The sequence below is a fragment of the Tamandua tetradactyla genome, chromosome 10 (genome assembly GCF_023851605.1).
Source record: "Tamandua tetradactyla isolate mTamTet1 chromosome 10, mTamTet1.pri, whole genome shotgun sequence".
Lineage (NCBI taxonomy): Eukaryota > Metazoa > Chordata > Mammalia > Pilosa > Myrmecophagidae > Tamandua > Tamandua tetradactyla.
The window spans coordinates 27,441,915-27,467,473 of NC_135336.1; the positions used below are offsets into that span (position 1 = coordinate 27,441,915).

The 25,559-nt window shown below is 40.1% G+C and overlaps 1 pseudogene; it reads right to left on the minus strand.

Moving 5' to 3' along the window:
* Positions 1-16,970: 16,970 nt before the first annotated feature.
* Positions 16,971-18,057, minus strand: LOC143647842 (exonuclease V-like; annotated as a pseudogene).
* Between the last annotated feature and the right edge of the window lie 7,502 nt (positions 18,058-25,559).

Genomic DNA, 25,559 nt, shown 5'->3' on the forward strand with positions numbered 1-25,559 from the left:
ACTGAGTGAACAGGTGAATGCCTCTCTTCTCATTTTTTAGAGGCAGTTAAGTGTCATTTATTTTGCATCCGAGTGAACTAGAAAATATTTAGACTATAGATTCAGAGAGACTTGGGTTCAATCCTGGCTACCTGATTTACTTACTGCGTGATATTTGGCACATTACTCAATATCTTTGAACCTCAGTTTGCCAATCTGTAAAGCAGGTAGAGTGATTCTGCCCTGTAGAGTTGCAATCAGAATTGTGTGTTTTATATGGAAAGCATTTAGCACAGTCCCTTGGATAGACACTGAACACTAATAATGATAGTTGTAGTCCCCTGTGCTGTCTTTCCATCCAACTTTAGTTATATTGACAATAGTGAGTGGAGAAATTAGCGAATGAACACAATATTGAGCTGAGAGCTGTATCAACTAAATGAGACCGTGCCTCATTCATATGTATAGTCCCTAGTCTGTGCCTGCGTGTCATAGGGATCAAATGTTGCTTTGAGTGCATGAATGATTATGTAATTTACCAGTCTGAGACTGCACTGTATTTCTTTGTTGAAAATATTGAAACATATTAGTTTGGAATGACTGGCTCTACATTGTAAAAATGTACATACTTCATATTGCCCAATTAGCTTTGGCCTATGGTTATATGAGCCGTGAGAAAGAATGCACAGTGGGGTTTTGGTATTAACTTCTGGGTGTTACACTCAAGTGTGGCTGAGGGAACAGCTCTGTTCTGGCTGGCCCAGATCCCTCATCTAGATTCTGGTGATTGTCTGCCATGCTCTACTTTCTTTTCTACTGCAATAAATTACTTATCAAGCCTGAAGCTTATCTTGCAGAATTTATCAAATTCATCCTTTTGTCACATTATTATTGTTGTTTTTTTCATTATTTGTGTCTCTGCTCGTTCCATGCATTTATTAACCGAATTAGCACATTTCCAATGTTTGTTCACATTTAATGAGGTATTGGTATTTTGACAGTAGAATGAAGAAGTGAGACCCACGGGTGAGAATTTTATTGAACTTCAGTGTATTTTATTTTCCAAGATGTGCAATTCGCAAAGTCATAATCTATTGTGCAGCACAAAGTGATACATGTCCCCACGGTATCTGATAATTTTAGGGTTGAAAATATAACACTCTTAAGGAAAATTCCTTAGACAAACTGAATAAATCATAAAGAGTTCAAATTTATTTAAAAGAGGAAGAAAAAATCCTATCAACTCAAAACACTTCAAATGTGTAAAAAATATTAGAAATACAAAATTAAATTGGAAATACATGTGGATTAATTGGACTAAATAGTCTTAGACATGGTTCTCTTGGTTGAAAATAACAGTAATCTACCCAAACTTGCTAAAGCAAAAGCGAGTCCCTATTGTAAGGGCACGTGAGTGTCTCAGAATTCTCAAGGGCAGAAGATGGTGACTGCAACCTGGAACTAGCAACTGGTTAGAACCTAAGCACAGACATGTTCTAAACCTCAGTCTTTGTTCATTTTACTTCATTTTTCTTTCTCTGCAGTCCAGCTATTTGTGCTTTTTTCTGCATAGTTGAAGATGCCTGTCCCTTAAGGGCGAATTCATTTCCTTGATTCAGGTAAAGAGCTCGAGTTGCACAGCATCTCTGAACACCAAATCAACATTCCCAGGGAGAAAGAACATGATTGGTCCAGGATGTAGGAGACCTGTGGTGAATGCATGGTTGCCTAGAAACATGAACTGGGGTGTAATGGGATGGGGTGGGGTAGAGTTCTCAAGGATATGGGTTTGTGGGATGAGCAGATGGCTCAGCATTGACGACTGCACACTTTGTCTTGCTTGATCTTTTCACAGTGCCTCAAAACAGTTGGGGCTAAAGTATTTTATGGTATTCACTCACAGTTAAAAGGCTGAGTCTATACATGCCCAAAAAAGTGACCTTTTAAGGAAATTTTCTGAAAATTTTAACTTCTTTCAGATAATTATTTTTACCTGAAATTCTGGAAAATTCTGGAGAAGTTGCATTTCTCTGATATCATATTCATTTTGTTATCTTTAGGGGAGGGATTTTATTGTATCTAATCATTATTACATAATATTAATCATTATTACAAACACAGTACAGTGGTATGCGATGATTGCTTATAAATATTTATTTCATTGGTACTTTCCATTTCTCATCTTTATCCCCTTTATCCATTTTCTCTTCTACTTCACTCTTACACTGTTCTCTCTCTCCCTGCTTTTCCTCACTCTCTTTCTCCTGAGGAATGAAAGATGTGTGTGGGTGTTGTAGCAAGGGAGAGAGGAAAAATTGAGCAATGACAAGTTTGAAAGTAGCAAAATTATTTTAGTAACTCACTGTCTTAGGAGGATACATATTGATGTATAATTTATACACAAATGCAAATAGTCATGTAAATTGGGTGTGTATTTTAGCTCTTAGAAAATGACTGCCCACAACTTGCTGTGCTGTCCTTCCCATGCTTTGGCATTCAGATGCTGGTTTGGACTCAGAGTCAGAATTAAGAAGGCCTGAGTATAATTCTAGACGAAGTGTGCAGCCTCTGTATTTTGGGGGAAGAAGGCACGTGAAAGGGATGAAAGAGGAGTAGGGAGAAAATAAAAAGGGGAGTAGGACAGGCAGGAAGACAGCTGGAGTGATGGGGATGGGAGGAGGGCAAGAGAAGCAAGGAGGAGAATGGTGAACAGGAGGTTGGGGGTTGAGCTGTGTGGTATGTAGGCAGTTGTCTGAAAGGCATTTGCTTGATTAGAAGAAGGACCGCTGCTGATATCTTTTGTATGATTTAGGAAAGACACCCTTTGCATTTCATTGCATTTTGTGCCTTCAGAGGAATGCTTTCCTCAGCTGAGCTGGGCACACTCGTGCAGGACAAATCTACATAATCTGTGCAGCATCCTCAAGGAGAAAAAGAGAGATAATTATTGGGAAGTGAGGATGCAAATCTTAAGGTTTGCAAAGAGCTCCTCGCAGGTAAGGACTACTGACCACACTACAGGATCTGTGCGGGTCAGAGTTGTGCTTTGGAATATTATTGCTTGGAGACCCTGTGGCAGGGAAAGTCAATGAAAAATAATCAGAGGAGACGAGGATTAGAGTACAGACTATGCTTCCAAACGGAGATGTATAGGAGTGTGTGTGTCTGTGTTGGCAGAAGGAGGCTTATCTCATTACTATACTAGGTACTACTGGGTACTCCAACTGCTAAGAGAGGACCTTCTGTCCTCATTTCATCCCCAGGGGGAGGAGGAGGAAGAGCATTTAGGTTAAGACCAGCTGCAGTTCTAGGCAATTACTTAGCTAGTAAATTATCGAGAAGGGATTTGAATTTAGGCCCCTCTGAGATCAAGGCAACACACTATCTGTCCTATCTCATCACCTCCGCAATGCTCCTGCCCTTCCTGAGGGTGGAGCTGATAACTTCTATTTTGCAGCTGATGAACTACACAAGTGTTACACTCAACTCCTGTTTCTGGAGCAACCTTAGTCATGAAGTATGTTGAAACATATGATTTTCATATGAGACATGACCGTAAGTCTGGTTTTCATATTTTCTGAGATGAAAATTGTGACACATGGTCTAACAAAAGAATTTTGTGCTATTTCATGCTGTGAGTATTAGATTTGGAGATGCAGGTAGAAGATGAAATAGTCAGACCTTGGGGACTTCGAAGGCTTAGGGGACAACAGAATAGTGTCTGAAATAAAAATTGTCTTGAAAAATTCTGGATGTAGGTCCATGATACCTATGCAAACCCACTTAGCAGGTTGACTATCTCAAATGGGTCCTGCAGGGATATCCAAGGATGTATTTGGGATGATTAGTGCATTTTTGCCCTAACATACACATTAAGGAATTAGCTCAAACACTGATGATACAACAATAACTTAAAAGTATGAAAAGGAGAGGGCTAGAAGTTGGAGGAATGAGTAGACAGAGAGACCCATGAAGGACCAATTAAATGGTCAAAGAGCCATAAGGGGGTGTAGGAAGCAACACAGTGGTTAAGTAAAAAAAGCTAAACCAAAAACAGGAAAATCAAGATGGTGCACTACACATGAGAAAAGGTGCATTCTCTTTTCGTCCTGGTAATATGAGAGAGGGCTTTGGTAAGGACCTGTCTGCTTGAAATTTAGGTTGAACAGGGAACCACTTGAAGTTCTTAAAGGTGCAGCATTCTCCCTTACGGCTATACTTTTTTTTATTTTTATTTTTTATTTTTTTTTATTTTTTTTTATTAATTAAAAAAAGAATTAACAAAACAATTAGAAATCATTCCAATCTACATGTACAATCAGTAATTCTTAATAACATCACATAGTTGCATATTCATCATTTCTTAGTACATTTGCATCAATTTAGAAAAAGAAATAAAAAGACAACAGAATAAGAATTAAAACAATAATAGAAAGAAAAAAAAACAAAAAAAACAAAAACAAAAAACCTATACCTCACATGCAGCTTCATTCAGTGTTTTAATATAATTGCATTACAATTGGGTAGTATTGTGCTGTCCATTTCTGAGTTTTTATATCCAGTCCCGTTGTACAGTCTGTATCCCTTCATCTCCAATTATCCCTTCTCTTTTTTTTTTTTTTTTAATTAACGGAAAAAAAGAAATTAACCCAACATTTAGAGATCATACCATTCTACACATGCAATCATTAATTCTTAACATCATCACATAGATGCATGATCATCATTTCTTAGTACATTTGCATTGGTTTAGAAGAACTAGCAACATAACCGAAAAAGATATAGAATGTTAATATAGAGAAAAAAATAAAAGTAATAATCAAATAAAAGTAAAATCAAAACAAAACAAAACAAAACAAAACAAAAACCTATAGCTCAGATGCAGCTTCATTCAGTGTTTTAACATGATTACTTTACAATTAGGTATTATTGTGCTGTCCATTTTTGAGTTTTTGTATCTAGTCCTGTTGCACAGTCTGTATCCCTTCAGCTTCAATTACTCATTGTCTTACCCTGTTTCTAACTCCTGCTGAACTCTGTTACCAATGACATATTTCAAGTTTATTCTCGAATGTCCGTTCACATCAGTGGGACCATACAGTATTTGTCCTTTAGTTTTTGGCTGGATTCACTCAGCATAATATTCTCTAGGTCCATCCATGTTATTACATGGTTCATAAGTTTATCTTGTCTTAAAGCTGAATCCATTCTGCCATTCTATGTCTTTTGATTGGGAAATTCAGTCCATTAACTTTTAGTGTTATTACTGTTTGGATAATATTTTCCTCTACCATTTTGGCTTTTGTATTATATATATCATATCTGATTTTCCTTCTTTCTACACTTTACTCCATACCTCTCTCTTCTGTCTTTTCGTATCTGACTCTAGTGCTCCCTTTAGTATTTCTTGCAGAGCTGGTCTCTTGGTCACAAATTCTCTCAGTGACTTTTTGTCTATAAATGTTTTAATTTCTCCTTCATTTTTGAAGGACAATTTTGCTGGATATAGGAGTCTTGGTTGGCAGTTTTTCTCTTTTAGTGATTTAAATATATCATCCCACTGTCTTCTAGCTTCCATGGTTTCTGCTGAGAAATCTACACATAGTCTTATTGGGTTTCCCTTGTATGTGACAGATTGTTTTTCTCTTGCTGCTTTCAAGATCCTCTCTTTCTCTTTGACCTCTGACATTCTAACTAGTAAATGTCTTGGAGAACGCCTATTTGGGTCTATTCTCTTTGGGGTGCGCTGCACTTCTTGGATCTGTATATTTAGGTCTTTCATAAGAGTTGGGAAATTTTCAGTGATAATTTCTTCCATTAGTTTTTCTCCTCCTTTTCCCTTCTCTTCTCCTTCTGGGACACCCACAACACGTATATTTGTGCGCTTCATATTGTCATTCAGTTCCCTGATTCCCTGCTCAAGTTTTTCCATTCTTTTCCCTATAGTTTCTGTTTCTTTTTGGAATTCAGTTGTTCCATCCTCCAGTTCACTAATTGTAGCTTCTGTCTCTTTAGATCTACCATTGTAGGTATCCACTGTTTTTTCCATTTTTTCTTCTTTGTCCTTCACTCCCACAAGTTCTGTGATTTGTTTTTTCAGATTTTCTATTTCTTCTTTTTGTTCAGCCCATATCTTCTTCATGTCCTCCCTCAATTTATTGATTTGGTTTTTGAAGAGTTTTTCCATTTCTGTTCGTATATTCAGCATTAGTTGTCTCAGCTCCTGTATCTCATTTGAACTATTGGTTTGTTCCTTTGATTGGGCCATATCTTCAATTTTCCGAGCGTCATCCATTATTTTCTGCTGGTGTCTGGGCATTTGATCAGATCTCCCTGGGTGTGGGACCCAGCTGGTTGAAAGGTTTTTCTGTGGAATCTCTGGGCTCTGTTTTTCTTTTCCTGCCCAGTAGGTGGCGCTCGTGGTGGTCGTTTGTCTGCGGGGCAGTCAGCCCGGGAAACCGCGCGTGGAGGCGGGGGTCGCTGGCCGTGGCTTGGGGGAGTGCCGGTCCAAATTGCCCAGCTGTCCCGAGACGCCAAGCGTGACGGGAGGGCCCCGCTATCCAATGTTCCCAGTCAGACTGGGGAGCCACGTGCGTGGAGGGGACCCCAGACGCCAGCCACCCCAGCCGGGAAAACGTGCACCCCTCGGGTATCTCACAGCAGTGGATTCTCCCTACCCGTTCAGCCGTTCCAGAATGGGGTACGCTGTCTTTTTTGGTCTCTGTCGTGACTCCGGGAGCTGTTTTGTATTGTTTCTGTTTCTTTAGTTGCTTTTCTGGAGGAGGAACTAAGACCCGCGCGTCTTACTAAGCCGCCATCTTCTCCGGAAGTCAAGTCACGTCTATACTTTAAACTTAAGTTTATTTTTTTCCTGGAATGCCGTTTCCATCCCTATCTTACTACAGAACATTTATTCTCCTTGAGGGCCCAGTTTAAGTATCTTCTACTCATTGATGCCTTTACTGCCCCCCTTTCTCCCTCAACTCTTACGGCAGAATTGGTCACTCAGTAATTTAACAGCAAATATTTGTTGTGTGCCTGGTGTAAGTGAGGCTCCATGCAAAGCACTGGCAGTAAGACAGCAAAAAAAAAGGGAGACCCAGTTTCTGCTCTGCTCCTATGGAGCTGTCCCCACTTGGTGCCACTGCTGAACCTTTTTTAAAAAAATACATCCTACTCTTATAATACTCACACATTGTTTTGCAATTATTTATTTATGTATTTGTGTCCCCTGCTAGATTGTGAGTCCTTGAGGGCAAGCACTGTGTTTTAATCAAGTAATCAAGTTTTTATCCTCAGTACCTAGCAGAGCACCTGGCACAATAGTAAGTAACATACATTTGCATAATGAATTTCTGTGCTCGTATTTTTACCTTTTATAACTTTGCAGACTTTGAGCATGTTCTCATTCATCCTTTACCTTCCAACAATTCTGTTCTTATATAGAAGAGCCTCCAAGGGGAGTCATTTAGTCCCTTCTGCAGACTTTTTTCAGATATAATATCTACCTTGAGGAAATCAACCAAAAACTATGTGAAGAATTATTATGACAGGTGACATTAAAAAGAGTTTGTTTTATTTTATGGAGCCAATATTTGAAAATTTAGATTTGCAAAAAGTGTACATTATTGGAATTGTTTTACTTAACTTTTCATCGTAGGAATCTTTTATATAGCAAGTTCTCCTAGTACATTTAAAATATGGTTCAGTTTACAGAACATTGATTTACAAATAGCTTTATCAACAATATATCCATTGTTTGAAATACACAACAGCAATATAGAGAAACAGGATGAATCATAAGCTAATTAAGAATAGAGAACATAAAACTTGAATCAATAGACATAACAAATAAAATATAATTCAGACTAATATTATGGCCAAGTAAGATTAGAAGTAAGTCACAGGCTTTTGCGCACACTTCAGAGGAGCGGATTGCAGAAGGGGAGGGATCCCAGATGGTGGAAATCATGGAATCATAGAAGTCTGAGGTGGAAAGAAAATTTCTAACTTGATAAATATTGCTGTGAGCTGGCATCAGTGTTTTTAGACTTAACAAGGGTTTGTAGCTAAGTCTTTTTCATGGGTCATTTTGATGAGTTCTTTGGAAATGCTCCCATGCTTGCTTCCTGCCCACCCCCATCTGTGAGGTTTTTTTCAGCTGATGTTTCCTTGACACAGATGGATGTGGCTGGATTCCAGCTGAATCTTAAGACCATGCTTATGATCCTCGCCTGTAGCTCTTTATCTCCTGCCTTTTTTCCATGTAGCAGGCTCTCTCATTCACGATCTCTGAGAATTTCATATTGGCTCAGGTGTAGCTCACATCTGGCTCACCAGAAACACTCACACCTGTTTTTCACTAACAGATACTGGGGATGGTGGTTGCCTCAATATGAGAACCTCTCTGCTCATGCCAGAGAGTCCGGCCAGCCATGACTTCTCTCCTGTGGTTTGGATTTCACAGGCATAATTGATTCACCATTATCATGCCCACCAAACTGCTGGGGAAATATATTAAATTCTATGAGGGGTTCTGTAAGTTCTTTTACCTTGACTTAAAGTGAGGAGGTGGCATCACCCCACTTGAGGCAGTGTAGATACCCCCTCTTCCTTCATTTGGACGAGGCAGGTATTCTTGACCAAACAACTCTTGAAAAACACTCTTCTAATTTCCACCTCTCTTCTCTTTCTTCCAGTTCTTTTTGTTTGTTTGCTTTGTTTTTCACCTCAGTTTCACGAATATGGATGGCAGCAGGGAAAGGCAGTTGCAGGGTAGGATTCCAGAACTAAGAAAGGCACATACACTGAGTTTTGTGGGGATGAGGAGGTGTTGGCTGGATGGACTGTTAGCAACAAGGAAGGCCATCCAGAGATCAGAAAACAAAAAAGTCATCACACTCCAGAGGAAGAAATGGAGATTCAGGTGTGCAGAAGGACGCAACCATTGCTAGACAAGGGCCCAGTGAAGGGCTGCAAGTTTAGAAAAGTAGGCAGGAGCCAGGTAGCCGCAGTGAAGGGTGGACCAGTCAGGCGCTAGGTGGTACAAGGACAATCTTGGTTCTTAGCCAAAACTGGCCTTAATTAGAGGTTGCATTTGAAGTGGTTGACGGAAGTTGAGAATTAATAAGAAACATCAATACTTGTGTCTTTATAATAATATGTCTTTAATGTTTTACAAATAATCTTTTAAATTAAACATAAGAGAAATGTACTGTGCTGTGCACCACAGAAAATACAAAGATAGGCTTTTAAAAAATTTATGTGGGTAAGATAAATTTATAAGTAATCATAATAAGCAACAGACACTTTTCAAGAACTCTCCATCCTATTTCAATTATTCTGAGTTTAAACATATTATAAAAGTAATTATAATGAAAATATTCAAATTACACAGAAAGACCATCAATCTATTCCAAACAGGTTAACTTCTTTTTTAAAAAACAAGTTCTTATTTGTAGTTGTTCTGGTGCCCATAATAACCTTAAGTGATCGCTAATACCCGCTTTTCTTGTTCTATTCATATTAGTTTGTATTTGTTGATTCCCTGACAAGAAAAATAAAGTATTTATTTTACTTTTATATTTTCTCTTCAGTCTCCTTCCCCTCCCCTTTCTCCTCAATTTTTGTACATTAGGATTTTTACATTTTATTCTGTAATGACATGTTTTATTTCTTTGACTCTAGGTTTATTAAAATAATTAAAACCTCCAACAGCATTTCCAGTGCTACGATTATGTGTAGATTACCCTAGTGTGCACTAAGCTTAGTGTCTGGCCAAAGAGAAGGAACTATCATCCTATGTCACTAAATCGCTGATGCTCAAAAGAGAATATCCCAAGTGTCAAGGTCTGCTGAATCATCATTTAATTCCTTTCGAACTTTCTTCATTTTTTTCTAGGTCATGTTCAGCCACCATAGTTTCTCATATTGTCTTCTTGTATCTCTTTAAAATTCTGTTGGAATAGCTTCCAGTGCATTTATTTTTCACATAGGGCTTGTGGATGAATTTTCGAAAGCACAGAAATACCTACATTTTGCCCACACATTTGATTGATGGGTTGAGTACGTATAAAATTCCAAACCTAAAAATAACTTTCCTTACAACATTGAAGGCATTATTTGATTATGATCTAGCACTCAGGGTTAATGAAAATAAATGTGATGCTTTAATTCATTAAATGAGTTATTCTTTTTAAAGTGCATAGGAAAGGGCCTGGCAGATAATAAGTACTACATAAGTAGCTGATAAATAAAGAACTTAAAATGTATTTGATTCTTCTTTTGTAGATGATTATTTTCTCTCTGCAAACTTTGAAGATTTTTTTCTTTCTTTATCCTGGGGATTCTGAAAGTTCATCAAGCTGTATTACCAATCCTATTTAGCAGATGGAAGAAACTTTTAATCTTAAGATTCTTATCTGCCTCAATTTTGTTTCATTACATTTTATTTTCTACATCCACAGTCTCTGTTCTCTACTTCTGGAGCTTTTATTATGTAGATGTGGGACTTCTTGACTTTATCCTCTATATCACTTAATTTTTCTGCCCACATTTCCCATTTCTTGGTCCTTTTGCTTTATCTTTTATATTACCAGTCCCCCTTGTTTATAGAAGTGAAACACTTTCTGATATCTTAGAGTACACTGATTAGATGTTTTTAATAGTTTTACAGATTTCCTATAATATCTGATCCTTATTGAGCCAGTTATTTTGTTTAGTCACTGTAAGCTTTCTCTCTCTAGGTTCTCTCAAATGTTGAGTGAGTTGTGGTTACTGGTTAGTTCATATGCATGAGGTTGGATGAATTGGTACACATTCCTTATAGGGTTTCCTCTGTGGCTGTGCTACTGACTTTCCCTCACATGGAAGCCATGTCCACGGGCCCTGTGTGAGTGGGCAGACCCTGTGAAGGGCACCTGCTGGCCCCTTGGGGTGAAGCAGGCACACAGTCTGTGGCTGCCACAGGGGCTGGAGTCAGAGGGAACTTGCTGAAGGGAAGGACATTCTGAGAGGGCGCTCTCTTGTTTGCCTTCTTTGACCCCTTTTGTCCCTTCCTTCCCCACCTCTCCTCCTCACCCCCTTTTCTCCTTTAGCGTCTAATATGTGGCCCAGCATTATGTTAAACTTTGCTCTCCTTCTCACTGGCCCAAACACCAAATATTGGCATTCATCCAGATGGCCCATTTTTGTTAGGAAAGTAGTTGGGAAACTTGACCCAAGCAGAGAAAATTTCTACCATTTGTGTTCTGTATACCTGAAACAGGAATCAAGGCTTTCCTGACTCAGTTGTTCTAAAATGAATTCTTTAATTAACTCATCCAATTGCCTCAGAGCTTATTTTTGCTCTTTGCCATTTGTGTTTATTGTCATCAACTTGCTTGACTTCTCTGCAGGTCCCCTGGAACACCATCTCGCATCTTTGGAATTTTTTTGATGAGGGTGTCCCTTCCCTCCTAGCCTGTTTCTTTCTATCTCCCAGGATTTCCTCAAGCTTTCTGATGTCCTGATTGCGCCCTTTCTCCGTGCTGTCGTTGTTATGATTTTATTTTTTAAATAATGTCCTTCAGGCATTTCACTGGGACCATGGGTTGGAAAAGAGGTAATTGGGTATGCTCATTCAGTTTTCTTGGAAGCTTCCTTTTCTTTCTTCTTTTGCATGGGCAGTCACTGGAAATCAAATCTAGGTCTCTAGCATGGCAGGTGAGAATTCTGCCAGTGAGCTACTTTCTTTTCTTTTTAAAGTGCCGTTTTAATAGAAAAATTATGATGGGGGCACATACTCATTGTGGCCCTTCACTTGCCTGTGTTGATGGGAAATGAAGCCTCTAAGGACTCCCAAGACTTAAGAGAAGTATTCCCTGGTCACAGATTGTATTTGCGGTTAAATGCTGATGAGGAAGAAGCCTTTGTTAATGGTAGCCTTTCAAACCCAAATATCTATAAAGAGACAGCAAATATTGCTGTCACTACTGCCACTGACAGCTTCCTCACTCTGCTGGCAAATGTTTCCATCTCCTCTTTTACCACGTTGACTGCTGCTTCCCCAAGAGTATTGGGAAACCATGAGGGCTAAAGAACTTCATACTCAAAGGTGGGGTGGGCTTGTGAAGACCTGAGGAGAAAATGTTATCTGGACTTCTGAAAATGTCCTCCCTCATCATGAGTAACACACTTCTCTCCTCTTAATGTATTCACTAGTGGGTGATGGGGAATAGGGATGCTCTTAAGATTCAGGGAAATTTCAACATTGCAAACACTATTTCCAGTCTTTCTGAAAACCTTTTGATTACCAACTTGTGCTTGGAGCCATCCCTGAAAAAAATCCAATTTGGTGTATTTTATGGATTTTATTATAGTGCTATTTATTCTCCATCCCAGATAGCTAAAGCCCGTGTTAAATAATGCAGGCTTTGTAGCTCTGCAGCTCCAATACAGACTGAGTCTGTGTGCTCTGCTTTCAGAGAATTGGAAGGTGGGTGAGGGGCAGGCAGCTGGATAAGCTGACTTACAGCCCTCTGCTATGCTACAGACTGCAGAGCATACAGGGACATGGAAAAACTGGTCTGGGAGTCAGGGCAGCTGGGTCTTCTGACTCAACTCTGAGGCTGTAATTGGCTTGTGCCCTGGGCAAGTTGCTGAACCTCTCTGGACCTCAGTTTCCTTCTCTATAAAATATTTGGTGTTTACTACCATCTCCTCAGGCTACTTCATCCCGGGTGATGTCCAAGGTTTATTTGAAATATTCTGATTCTCATATAATAGAAGTGCATTTAACAACACAATGAGCACTTCTCTTAGCAAAAGGTATGCATGAAATAGAATGAAGTGCTAGTCTGTTAGGTGAAAATATTTAAGGTGAGAAGAAGGGAAATGTCCTTCAATGGTAAATGATTTACATGAGGTGTTCTTATTATAATGGGGTTCCAACTAAAGACCATACTTATGGGTAACTATTGCTAGTGACTGGAATCATGCACTTCCTAAGATATGTGCCCAGTCTCCTGTGTATTTATAATGGGTGAGGTGAGGTTTGGTTCTCCATTTAAGAGGGACACGGATAAACAGGGGCACATGTTAAAAAAAAGAGGATAATAGGAAGATCTAGGGGTTGAGGAGTGGTGGGGAGAGGATATGGAGAAACCATGTCATATGAGAAACAATCTTAGAGGTGCATATAGCCCCTTAAAATCTTACGTTTGATGAAATAAGGAACAGAACAAAATAACACAACTCCATTTACAAAAACTAAAAATATGTGCACCAAACAATAATACATATCTTTAAGACTACATACAACCATAAATTTAAGGAAATTTAATAAACAAACAAACAAAAAAGCCGAAGTGCATGGCGTTATTTAGCTTGAAGAACAAAAGTTTTAAGAAAGATCTAGTATGTTTTTGTAGGCATTAAAGACTTTGCTATGGAAGAGAGGCTCTGTACTGTGTAGACCTTGAGGGCAGGTATGGGACCATGTATTCTGTAATTTGGGAAATAGGTTTTGGCTCAGTAACAAGAACTTGTTGCATGTCAGTGAAACTTCACAAAACAGAGCAATGGGAAATGCTTTCTCTATCATTGGACCTATTAAGAGAAGTGTGTACATGGAAGGGACCTCTGTATTGGGTATATTTGACTATGTAATTTTTAATTCGACATGCTAGGACACAGTAGAACAATCTCCAATTAGCCCTAAAGTAGACAGGAATGCTGGGGGGTGGGGGGTGCAGTAAAGGTATATGTTGTTTAAGGGGACAAACCAAACTAACTTCCCCAAGATAGCACTAGCTTGGTGGATTCGCCACTGTCTAGCACTGGGATAGAATTGGTGGAACTATCAGAAGAGCTGTTTTCAAACTTTACTGTGCATAAGAATCACTTGCGGAGCGTTCTTTTAAAACGAAGATTCCTGGACCTTCTCTGGGTGATATTGATATGGGAGATTTGAGCTGGTTCTAGAAGCTGCTGCAGTTTAAGCAAACACCAGGGTGATTTGTATGCATTTGGCGTTCTGAACATAAGCTTCAGGAAACATTTTACCAGGGCAGAAGCTGTAGACAGGAGTCAGATTTTGAAAGAGGGTTTGAATTCATGAACTCTGAGGACCTTTCAACCCTGACCTCCTGAGATTTTCTGCCACCAGCTGATCAGAGGTCACTGGTTCACCTTTTTTCTCCCCATAACCACCCCCTCACACACATGCACGTTTGTGGTACTTAGGTTTCAAGCTTCTACAGCTCCCCTGACTCTTACAGATAGTTCCTCTATCTCTTAACATGGCTACCCGCCCAGGGTTCCACAGTAATGACTAGTGAATGTTGTTCCTGGAGGTAAAAAATGTTTATTTTGAAACAGATATGAATCTTTGGTACAAAATTATTGCTTTTTGGCTACTAAGGATTTTTTGATAAGTTTTAGAGTTTTTTCAACAAAATATACACCAGTGAGCCTAAGTACTAATCACAGCCTCTTTTTCACATTAGGCGCTGGTTGATTAGGTTGGCTCTAGAAATAAAATTAATTTCCTGAAATCTCCCATTTTTATTTGTTTGCTTATTAGTCACTTCTTTTTAATCCGTGTGCCCAGGAGCCTAGTGGGAAGCCATATGTGCGGATGCCTACTCTGGTGTAAAGCAAGCTTCCTGAACTTGGGGGTACATCAAGATCATCTAGAAGTATTTGAAAATAGCAGTTCTCAGCCTGTTTTAAATTCTAATATCTGAGTGCCACCCCCAGAGATTCATGTTTAATAGGTCTGACATGTGACCTGGGCATTGGAATTTTTATAAAGCTCCTCAGGTGATTTTATTGTACAGCCAAGTTTGACAACTGCAGTTTTTAAACATACAGGTTTTTTTTTCTTTTTCTTTTTTTTTTTTTTTAGTTTTCAAAGCACTCTTTAATAAGTAGTTACAAAACAGATCCCAGAGTTTGTAATTGGTTACCATACCATCATTTCAGATTTTTCCTTCTAGCTGCTCCAGAATATTGGAGGCACACAATCAACTTTTTCTTTCTTTTTTGTGAAAAATAACATATATGCAAGAAAGCAATAAATTTCAAAGCACGTTGAAAAATTAGTTGTAGAACAGATTTCAGAGTTTGGTATGGGTTACAATTCCACAATTTTAGGTTTTTATCTCTAACTGTTCTAAGATACTGGAAACTAAAAGAAATTGCAATATAGTGGCTCAGCGATCATACTTATTTGTTAAACCCTACTTTCTGTAGAACTCCACCATCCCCTTGACCTTTCTCCCACTCTTTTGTAGTATTTGGGTTAAAGCCATTCTAACTTTTTCATGATGGAAGGGGCTGCTGATTCTATGGAATGGGGGGCTGCAGTTAGGTGATGTTTTGGAAAGGCTGGCCCCTCTGCATTTCAGCACTTATCTCATCCAGGAATTTATCTGGGGGTTGTAGGTTTCTGGAAAGCTACTCTAGTGTGGGGAACCTTTGTAGGATCTTGCATAATGCCCTAGGTGTTCTTTAGGATTGACAGGAATGGTTTTGGTTGGGGTTTGGCAAGCTATGATAGGTAGCAATGACTAATAGAAGGTTCTGTAAGAGTGACCTTCAGAGTAGCTTCTCCATTCTATTTGAACTCTCAGCTACTGATACTTTGTTATGCTTCTTTTTGCATTGATGATCCCATGGTGCCAGGGTTAGGCTCATCCTCAGGGGTCATCTCTAATGCCACCCAGGAGACTTTCATCCTTGGAAAACATACAGGTTTTTAAGTCCCAACCTAGAGATTTTGATTTGGTTTGTCTGGAGTGGGGCCCAGGATCTGCATTAAAAAAAGTCCCCATTATTTTTGCTCACTCTTGTTTGTGATCCTTAAAGCAAAATAGCTTAAATTTAGAACCCAGAGGGATTTGGCATTTAATTTCTGTTCTGCTTATTAGCTGGCCACTTACTATCATGGGCAAGTCCATGAGTCTTTCTAAGCTGTTTCTATACCTGTCAATTGGGGTTAAAATTGGGTTGACATCATAGGCCCACATTGGATTGTGGTGTCTCCTCATCTGCCTCTGGAGTCAGACCTCTGAGTGTGCCTCTAGCTCCTCTCCTGAACACCTCTGTGTCCTTGGGTGGCTTCTCTAAACCTGGATTTCTCAAACTGTAATGGGCATGCGAATGGCTTGAGAATTGTATTAAAATGCAGAGTCTGATTCAGTAGATCTGGGTTGGGACCTGAGATGCCACATTCCTAACAAGCTTCAGGTCATCAGGTCATAAGGTTGCTGCAGGCAGGGTGGGTTACGCCATGTGCAGGTCTTGGAGCAAAATGAGGATATGCAGTCATTGTTCTAAAGGCAGGAAAGAAGTATTGTCAAGATACCATCATCTAAAGCTTTCTCCTTTCTTTCATGGTCTTGTTCATAACACTTGTGGTGTTTTGTATTTGTTATTTAATGGTGTGCTACAAGAAAAATTAAAATTTTAAATGGTCAGCATGAATTTTATCATAATCTTTATATTGTACAATGTCAGTCTTAAATGAAACATGTAAGAATTTTTAACTGGTACGTGGAATTGCCAAAATGGCAATTCCTATTTTGTAGCTCATACATCAAAATGTACTTCATGCATTTTTAAAACTGTCGTGGACAGTGTTTCATGTTATTTTGTAAAATGTAGAAAACCTTAATTGAGGAAAAATAGGGAAGGGGCATTTCAGAAACTGAAGGATTTTCTTAGGAACGTAAGAAAGGAAGGCCATCATCATGGCTGTAGCCACAATGAGTATCTGTCTTCTTGACAATCCACAGCATAGCTCCAGGGACAGCATAACCCCAGATCTCTCCTGCTCACCCCCTGGCCTTGGTTCTGGATTTGAGGTGAAAACGGGCTGAGTAAATAGGAAAAGAGCCGAAATAAGAGCACTGCGAAAGTGAAGCTCAGAGACTGGTCCCTTTTCATTCTGCACTATACATTAGGAACAGAAGGGTCAGAATTCTTGAAGACACACCTTCTATTCACTTGCTTTTTTGGCCTAGGGTTCCAGTGTGAGCTGAGCACCCCACAGTCCTTCCTTCCTCCACTCACAGACATTTTCAGAGTTGCATGTGTGGCACTTCCAAGCCTCCTCCACATCAATCCCTTGAGGTTCCCAGTGGCCCATCCAGTAGGCCCTGTAATGCTGTATCTTACTTCTCACCGCCTTCTTTTCAAAGGCGACAATCTCTGTACCCAGCACAGTGGCAGTCTGTTGGTGAATATAGTCAGCCTTCAGGATATCAATGACTGGGAGGTCAGGTAGTGTTAGAGACAAGAAGACCAGCTCCATGAGGTCACCCAAGGACTTCACAGAGAAACTTCCCTGCTGGGCATGCCACAGCACTGAGAACCCCAGTGGCTTTCCTGGATATAATTTGCATGGTGGATTAGGTAGCAGGGGTCACTTTCCTTTGTGACATGGTTTCAAAGATAAATTTATGTTGGCTGACTTGAAAACAGTCTTTTCTGAGCTTTCAGAGGAAGCAAAGGGTGCTTGCGTATCTTCGGCTCAGCAAGTTCCAGTTCCCCTGTGGCTGTTTAGTGCAGCTCACCAATTACTCCAGCAAGAGGCACACCTTCCACCTCCCCAAACACTGATGTACCCCTCTGACTGTAGAGCAGGAATCATTGATGGTATGTTCAGAAACTTAGTTGCTCAGGCATCTTCTTTAGTGTTGTTGGGGCTAGTCACAAGATTATGAACTTCTAGTTCTCTAGCTAGGTGGATATTGGCACTAATACCTAAAATAGCTGCTTTCTCAGGTGTCTAGAAGCCAGGAAACTCCTTACCATATACCATTGACTATTCACAGCTGTTATGAGTTGACAGATCAGTGACTTACAAATATTTAAATTGAAATCACTCCATGGGTGGAGACATCCAATCCTCTTTTCCATATCTGTAAGCTAATGGTCTTACCATCATTTCCTGGGAGCTCAGAAGAAGGGCCAGGCTTACTAACTGAAGCCCTTGACTCTTGGGTATCTACCAGGTCCAGGAACTGAGTCACTCAAGTCTGAGAACCCACAGGCATCCACTGATACCATTTCCTCTTTCCTAGTCTATGCCATGGCCCAGCTCTGGATCAGGCAAGGAATGGGCTGGGACTTGATTAATTATCCTTCTCACTGGGAAAGGCAGAATACTGAGATGACAAGGCTAGTAGAGGAGAAAGGGCTCTAAGACACTGGGTCTTTATGGAGGAACACAGATGAACAATGCTGGGCCTTGCTGAAACAGAACAGCAACTTTTAGTTGGTCCTTTCTCATGCTCACATTGTGTGCTTCCTCCTCTCTGTTCCACATTACACAGACAGCTGCCTACCCTTGATCCTAGGTAAAGCTCACCTCTATCCTGGTGCAAATTCTTCATGACTTCTTCATTTTCCCAATTCCCTGGATGTAGTTAATAGATTCAATCCCTGCTCCCATAAGCTCCAAACTTCTTATTGCACACAGCTATGCCTCGGTTTCAGAACTACTCCAGGACTCTGTACCTGCAACCCACCCCCCACCCCTGACACTTGAACAAGTTGGGCACAGAACACTCTTGGAAGCATCTTTTCATCTGGGCTTTGCAAAAAATCTAAAATGCTGAACAGTGGCCCTAGGACCACCCATTCCCAGAGGCCTCAGTGACACCACTTAGTCTCCCTGGGTCTGTGGTTCCAACGTGAATCCCTCTCATTGTCTGCATTTCTGCACGAATCTAACACAGCATACTCTAGTTTTGGCTCACTGATGAGTAACGAAGGACAGAAAAGAAAAGGAACTATGGGTTGCATTACTTTCTTTTGTTTTCTATCTATGTCATTATTTTCAGCATAAATGGCTGACTAACATAGGAAGATAACATGAGTAAGAAAGGATATGAAAGAGTTCTTCAGTAGTCATTGTTTCTTAGAATGTCATTGCCTTCTTTCTATATTCAAAGCAAGTCCTTGTTTGAATGTAAAGTGTGGCCTTTTGAGACTGCCAAGGCACCTTCTTACTCAATCTTACTTAACATGCTCACCTTATACTTGCTTTGAGTCTTGCTGAACTCCCACACATGATGGGCTCATTGGAATTTCATGCCTATGGGCATCACATTTACAAATGCCATGAGAATGGAGGTCAAGAAACAGTGGATATGCATATTGCAGGACTCTCTTCTACCAGCCTCCATGCTCCATGTCCCATTGGATTTCACTCATCAGAGATGAAACCATTAGGAATTAAATGAAGTGTACCTTCTGAACCCAGGGCTCTGTGCAACTGCACAGGTCATGCACTCATGCAGCCAGCCCTGGCCACACATCTCTTGGCAAGAATCTAAACTGTAGCATTACTATCAAATGGGACTAGTCAAACAGTACTTAGCTTGCAGACATATACTGGCAAACAGCAGGACTCAGCAAATGTTAATTCATTTACTTTTTTATTTTCCCACTTCTCCCCTGTGAAGAATAGCAACTCAATAGAAGACCCTTTGGGTTGCTCAAAGGAGGCTGATTGGGATTCACAGGGAATTGAGAAAAGGATCTTTTCCTTTGAGCACACTCCTCTTCTGAAGAAAGAATGAATGACCCAGGGCCTGGGCTTGGTCTCCAACCCCGGGATGGGAATGAGATCTTTATCTCACCATGGCCAAGCATGGCCACAGGCTTAGGTATTCCCAGTCTCAGGATTCCAGGCAAAGGACTAAGGGCCATTTTCTCCACCACTGAGTGGAGAACTGCGGCACTTGACTGTTTGTCCCTTGTCTTCCCGTTGCTTTTGTTCTCTGAGCTAATTCCTGTTTGAAGAGCTGATATTTAATTCAACAGCCCCCCATGGAGCATTGTGCCTGTGATAGAAGCTTCTAAAAATCTCTCAGTCAACAAAATGATAACAGCTGGTCTTTGAAACTCTGGGAGCTCCAGACTGGGGAGGTACTGGGGGAGGGAGAACTAAGGGAGTCAGGGATTAGGTCTGGGGAATGCTCTATTTGTTAAGGATAATGAGGCAAAAATGTGACAGAGGTTTTTATTACAAATAATAGACAGAAGTCTTCAAACAACAGCAGAGAGTCATTAAAAAAAGAAACAGAGTTAAATAATTGTCTAATTAGCAGGCACCAAGAAGGCAAAATTTATTCCATTAGAACTTTTAAAGGGAGAGTCAATAAATTCACAGCTGGATGTTCACTTTCTCAGGAATACAGAGAATGTGGATTTTGCTGGTGCCAAGTTGTTTTTCCATCCCTTTGCCAAGCTTCCTTTCTGATTAACTCAAGGTGAGCCTTGCCTCAGATAGCTGGTAGGCTCACTGGTTGCTTTACTCAGCCGTGTCATTAAGCTTTGGCCCAAGCAGGGAGCTGTCAGGAAATTAGGAACCACAGGGACCACTGTTAGTAACAATACTGTCAGCTAACATCCATACAGTGCTCCACAGCTTACAAAGCACTTCAGTTTCCTTGAATTCTTGTAGCCACTCAGGAAGGGAAGCTGAGCCTGTGTGAGTGAATGCTTATGAGTGTGGATGGCAACCACCTGGTGAGAACCAAAACCATATGCATCCACACAGCTCACTGTTTGTATCAACGCGGACTTCCTATCCCACCGTCCACATTAGCACGGCTTTACTATTCCGGGAAACTTGCCCAGGAAGATGAAGTTGCAAATAATTCTTATTTTGGTTAGGGAACTTCCTGAAAGTCTATTTATCTGAATAAAAGATTATTCAACTATCCTTCACAAGAGTAATTACCTCCCTTTCAGTTCATCCCCACCCCCTGGCTCATCATGCTACCGCTTTCTCTTCAGGACTCTCTTGGAACCCTTTCCTTGCTGTGTTCACCAATCCTGAACTTGACTGAATCTGAGTCAAGCCTCTGTATTGAAAAACCTGCTTTAAATATGAAGCTTCCCTAAACATGAACCTTCCTGGAACATAAGAACTCTGTCAATGGAGCATTCTTCCTTATTGCATTAAGCGGTGAACTCAACTTTGCCTCATCAACAGTTTGATTAGGTGCTTTTTTTTTCAGACAGTTAGCTGCCAACATTTGTTTGACCCTCCAATACTTCCCAGCTGTTGCCCTTGAGCAAAATTTTTTTTGTGTGTCTTATTTTACTCATCCTAAAATAAGTACAAATCATCCAGGGTTATTAGAAGGTATAAATGAGTTAAAACAGGTAAAACCCTTATATACCTGGCATATAACAAGATATCAAAAAGTATGAACTTTTATATTCACATTATTCAATATATTCATATTATATTTCAAAATATTCATTATGTTTCAATATACTCATTATATTTCAGTATATTCATATTACCGAAATCTGTCAACTGGGTGGCCAGTGCCCTTATTCATTTTCCTGATCTATACTTTCCTAAAACAAGGTTTCATAAGGGAACTAAAATATCACATGCTTTTTATTTATGATGGAATTATGCATCTAATTTTCTTTATTTCTAAAATGTCATCAACTGTAAAATATCAACTTAAACACAGTTGGGGCAAAAAATGGAATGCTGCCATATTAAGTGTATGCATTCATTAAAAGGAATGAATTTCAGAAAAGACAAAATATAGGGAAAGAAATCTTAAGGGAGGGTTAATTTGGTTTGAAAGGATGTATGGACCCTAGAAATGCCATGTTTTAATCCTAATTCCATTTTGTAAAGGCAGCCGTTTCTTCTAATCCTTATTCAATACTGTATGTTTGAAACTGTAATTAGATCATCTCCCTGGAGACGTGATTTAATCAAGAGTGGTTGTTAGGCTGTATTAGGTAGAGGTGTGTCTCCACCCATTTGAGTGGGTCTTGATTAGTTTCTGGAGTCCAATAAAAGAGGAAACATTTTGGAGAATGAGAAATTCAGAGAGAGCAGAGCAGAATGACATAGCCACAAGAAGCAGAGTCCACCAGTCAGTAACCTTTGGAGATGAAGAAGGAAAATGCTTCCTGGGGAGCTTCATGAAACAGGAAGCCAGGAGAAGAACCTAACAGATGATGCCGTGTTTGTCATGTGCCCTTCCAGATGATAGAGGAACCCTGACTGTGTTCACCATGTGCCCTTCCACTTGGGAGAGAAATCCTGAACTTCATCAGCCTTCTTGAATCAAGGTATCTTTCCCTTGGATGCCTTTGATTGGATATTTCTAACGACTGCCTTAATTGGGACATTTTCTCGGCCTTAGAACTGTAAACTAGCAACTTATTAAATTCCCCTTTTTAAAGGACATTCCATTTCTGGTACATTGCATTCCGGCAGCTAGCAAACTAGATCAGGGATTTTCTCCTGAAACCTTCAGAAGGCTTCTGAGGAAAGGGTTGGGGGTTGCTCTGAAAACAATTTCTACAGGTAAGAGCTTTCTGATTGTCCTTTTGGGGTGGGCAGGGACTGCTTAAGGGAAAGAGGCAGTGAGTCTAAAATCACCTCACATATTTGAGTTCCTCATGAATTTGGTCATGGGGCCCTGTGTTTACAGATGCTTGGAGTGTGCTTGCTGCAGGCTGGAACTAGTGTTTACTTAAGGGAGAACAGGGAGCGGGACTGTCCTTTCACAGAGCTGGCATTCTGCTCAGCCGTGATGACAGAAAGCATTGGTTCGACCATTTCTCTCCAGGGGACCTTTGTTCTGCCCCATTCCTTGGCTTCCTTCATCTCACCCCATAGCATATTTAGTCACAGAAAGTGCTTCAGGTTGTTAAGGTGCATCTTCCATACACTGCATCTCAAAGTGATGTCCGTAGATCAGTGCCAGAATGCAAATTCTTTCTAATCTCTGATACATGCAGAAACTGAAGGCGAGCATTTAGAAATTTTACAGCAATTAGACATTGCCATGAAATCCAAGCAGATGACCAGCGACCGCACGTCATTGGATAGGGTATAGATCAGTTTATATTGTGTTAGTCCCATAGTGACTCTCAAGTAGAGCGAGGCACAGAACTGAGTGTGGTCATGTGCAGTGCAACCAGTTACTACTACGACTACTACTACTACTAAAAAGAGACTAGCCCATCACCACAAATTGAGAAATATTCTTTTTGGGGTGGGGTGGGGTGGATGGTCCGGGAATTGAACCCAGGTCTCCTGCATGTAAGGCAAGCATTCTACCACTAAGAGAAATACTGTTTTGAAAGTTAGTTAGTTTTCTCCAGAAGTTATACTTGGCATTACAGTAGCTTCCACCACTTCAAGAAAAGTTTCCCAGCTTATCTGGTGAGAATGATGAAAATTTACAATTTAGTTGACGTTGTGCTATACTCCAAAATATGATGCTGTATTAAAAACTACCTAAGTGTAGGCAGATATGGATGGCCTATGCCTCTGCTACCTGAGGATACAATTTGAAGGAAGTTTTGAAGAAACTAGAGCCCTCAGACATAGATCAGCATTTTCGCTCTAACCAGAGCATGATCATGGATTGTAGCACCATGGATACCCTCACTTCCAGAATCCGAGCTCCTCCTGGGCTGTCCTCTCTATATTTCAGGGAGGACTTTTGGACTTAACAAAGTAAGTATTTCCTGCTGGAGGCTTTAGGTTTTTCTCTATCAGAGCAGTTAAGATGTTCTCTTAGTAGTCATTCTTTTTGAAGGTGAAACATAGCTCCTCAAACCTTCTATTTATTCTTTCATGGTTTATAATTCCACTAAAGAAAAGAGTTCAGGACAATGTCCCTTTAATTAAAACAAAAAGTTCACTTGATTTAGACTGGGAATCCATATCAAAACTCTTTTCCTCCTTTCTCTCCAGTGCTCCTTTAGCATTCTTTTAGATTGTAACTATAGTTGACAAAATTGTTTCTGTAAAATCTACTCAAAGGAACTACACATTTCCGCTCTGGAATAATTTAAATACATTTTGGATAGACTTTAACCATTTTTTTAAATTGTTACTGAGTTGTTTTTTTATTCCTCAATTGCAGTATCTGGTTTTCCTTGCATACCTTTCTATCATCATATTTTCTTCAGAGGTTTCTACTGATCCTTCAAGACTCCCTTGGGTTGTCTAGTGTAGCAGTGAAGAGCTCCGATTTGTCATGTCCCTCACTTACTAGCTGAGTTACTTGGTAAGTTACTTAACTTCTCTTAAGGAAAATAATAGCAGCTATCTAATGGGCCTATTATGAGGAATAAGTAAGATAGTTCTTCTAAAGTAGTAGATATTAAGAGCTTAATAGATATTTGCTCTTCTTATGTTTAGAAAATATCTTCTATAGGTAGACTTTCCAATATTCCCTCTCCTCTAAAATGGGGCTCATTGATCCCCCTTGCACTCCCACATTGCCCTGTGCTTCCCTTAACTGCTCTTCTCAGGTGTCTATCTCCACCATTAGACTCTGGGTTCATTCAAGGCATGTTTTACTCACCTTTGTCTCTACAGTATCTCATCACATGCTCCATGAATATTTGCTGAGCTGATTCAAATGAATTTTTCCCTTTTCCTATTTCGCCAGTGCATTCACATTTCTTAATGTGGGGTCAATGAGAACGCTTATTAAGTGCAGATTCCTGGGACTCAACATAAGCAGAATAGATGAGGGTTACTGGGAATCTGCATTTTTAACAAACTCCTCAGAGATTCTTAAGCTCAGTAAGCCACTAATGCCTATCTCAGCATGTCCATGTTTGGCATCTTCCATATATGTCTTGGATCTATTTCTGAAGACTCTGACTCCAGTCTTTCTAATCATGTTTCTCCTCTCACTCATCACTGATTTGCACTGAGTTTTCAAGCCGCATCATTTCTTGGCCACAATCTTGCAGTGGCGTTATGTGTCAGTCAGACTCAGGGTGGTGACCATCATACACCCTTCTTATCCACATCCCCATTTAACCCCCTCACCTTGTGTGTGAGCAGGACCTGCGGCTTGCTTCCAACCAATAGGATACAGAAAATGTGACAGGAACACATGCACATGATTACATTACATGTAAGACTCTCTTTCTTTGGCTCGCTTTGGGGAGACAAGTGGCCAGTTGGGAAACCAGCTACTTGTACAAAGAACTATACATAGCCTTTAGAATCAGAGGGTGACCATTGGGAGACAGTCATCAAGGAACTGAGTTCTACCCTGAAGGAGCTGGGACGCAGCTTCAACCCATGTTGTGCCTCAGATAAGACCACAGCCCCAGCCGATCTCTTGATTACAGTCCCATAAGATTCTAAGTGGAGGTCTCATTTAAGTTGTGCCTGGGCTCCCACAGAAACTGTGAGATAATAAATGTGCATTGTTTTAAGCCACTAGGCTTGTGGCAAATTGTTTCACAACAATAAAAAATGAATGCACATTCTAATTGGTGGTGTTGGTTCCTTTCTCTCTTGTTTCCTTGCCTTTTCAATCTACTCCTAACAATTCCAGTTGCTTAGAGTTTCCTTCCTAACATATGCAGAGAAGCCTAGTAGCCAACTTCATATTATTCCCCATCCTAAAACCTTTCATGAGTTCCATATTCCCTACAGAAGAAAGTCCATACTCTTTAGAGTTTGGGCTCTACCCTCCTTGCTCTCATCCCAAATGAAATTTCCAGTTTTATTTCCCACCAAATCTCATATACTCTCGTTTTTTAGTCACAGTGATAAATCATAC